Raw genomic sequence first — 1664 nt, 5'->3', positions numbered from 1 at the left:
GACACCCACAGAGCAAAAGCCTCAAATCCTCAGGAGCCAAACCTTCCAATAGTAGTAGGGAGGACATCATATAAACCAGACTTCATTGAATAAAAGGGGAGAGAGAGAGAGGGAACAAAAAAAACAGGAAGAAGAAAGAGGAGAAAGAATGACCCATTGGACACGGCTATGACCATCAGTAAGCCTATCCTAACCTGGAGTGGTTCTTCAATTATCTTTATCATCCTAATTAAGCTCAGCAGAGCGTCTTACATACCAGCCACTATTGATTCATCAGAGAGAGGGGAGAGGAGACAGTAAGTGCCCCCTCCTTCATTCTCACCCAAAGTAACCTCCCAACTGAGACCAGTTAACATACACTACTAAGAAATTAAAAAAAGGTACATGTATTGTATGGAATGTACATGTACAAGTATATGTACAGATATAAATGAATTGTATAGTAGACTATGTACATCATAACAGAATAATGATAGTGGAGTGGGTATCCATTTCTGAGACATGATGATCTTCTCTCTTTGACCCAATGACCAGCTTACTAGGCCTTGTGAAATTATGCTTTTATTTTTGCCTATTATTCTATTCTCAGATTCTTCTATGTATTGCCCGTTATTCTTTTCAAACATGCCTATTATTCTATTATTATTCATTAATATAAAGTAATTAATAATAATTATAACAAAAATATTTCAATCATGATTAATTGTCATTATATTGTATTATTATGGAAAGTTTAATGTAATCTTCAAGTGCAGAGAACTGCTGTGGCAAGAAAGAGTTGTTTAATATTGAAAACACACGCTCAGCTGCAGTATAATTAATTATACTAATAATTTATAGTCTATAGTTTTATAGTCTATGACTATACTTTATCAATTTATAATTTTTTTAAAAAGTTCTCATAAATACTGCCTATTATTCTGGAATTATTCTTGATTCTATGAATTCCCTATTATTCTCAAAATTATGCTAGCATAATTTCACAGGGCCTACAGCTTACCCAATCCTTCATAAAGAGCAGATCAAAGAATGACAAATCCTCCATGAAATCTTGAGAGAAGAGAGGAAAAACAAAAATGAGGGAAGAAAAGAAAGAAGGAGAGAGAGAGATACAAGATACAGTGGTAAGTTTCTCAGCGATGACAGTATAACCAATCACTACATTAATATATTAATAGCATCAAACAATCATTATGAATGAAAGGTCAGAGTGTACCCCATTACATCATCTCATTACATTATGTCCAATAAACACACACAATTTCCACACACACACTTAACATACCACACATTAAATCATACCCTCATCGACTCTCAATAACAAAATTACATGTTCCTATTAAAATCTTTGGCCAATAAAAAAGCTCTTATCAGGAGGTACATGTAGCTCTTTTCAAGCAATAAAGTGAACTTTGGATTTGAATTGAATAATGCTAGCCACTACTGCTAATGGGTGGCTAGGATCAAGTTTAACCAGATACACTACAGTGTGGCTAATAATAAATAGGACCCACTAAGTGTTAATGTGTATCAACCTTACATATCAGACAGTGAGCACATGATCACCACATGCTGTCATGCACAGATTGACTCAGCAGCAAAATTGTAGTATTATACATAATGAAATTAATTATTATAAGCACATAAATATTGTGAATTAGATA

General features: G+C 33.7%; 1 long non-coding RNA gene across 1 annotated transcript; it reads right to left on the bottom strand.

The window, feature by feature from the left end:
- LOC109592408 (uncharacterized) lies at positions 1-1308 on the bottom strand. Its single transcript, XR_002190333.1, has 3 exons — positions 1001-1308; positions 195-359; positions 1-80 (listed from the first exon to the last, which is right to left on the bottom strand). It is a non-coding gene; the product is annotated as an uncharacterized LOC109592408 (long non-coding RNA).
- Positions 1309-1664: the final 356 nt, after the last annotated feature.

The sequence above is a fragment of the Amphimedon queenslandica genome, unplaced genomic scaffold, assembly GCF_000090795.2.
Source record: "Amphimedon queenslandica unplaced genomic scaffold, v1.1 AMPQUscaffold_5352_Cont22676, whole genome shotgun sequence".
Taxonomy (NCBI): domain Eukaryota; kingdom Metazoa; phylum Porifera; class Demospongiae; order Haplosclerida; family Niphatidae; genus Amphimedon; species Amphimedon queenslandica.
Note: the sequence above shows the minus strand (reverse complement) of the source record. Positions and strands in the feature narration are given on the sequence as shown.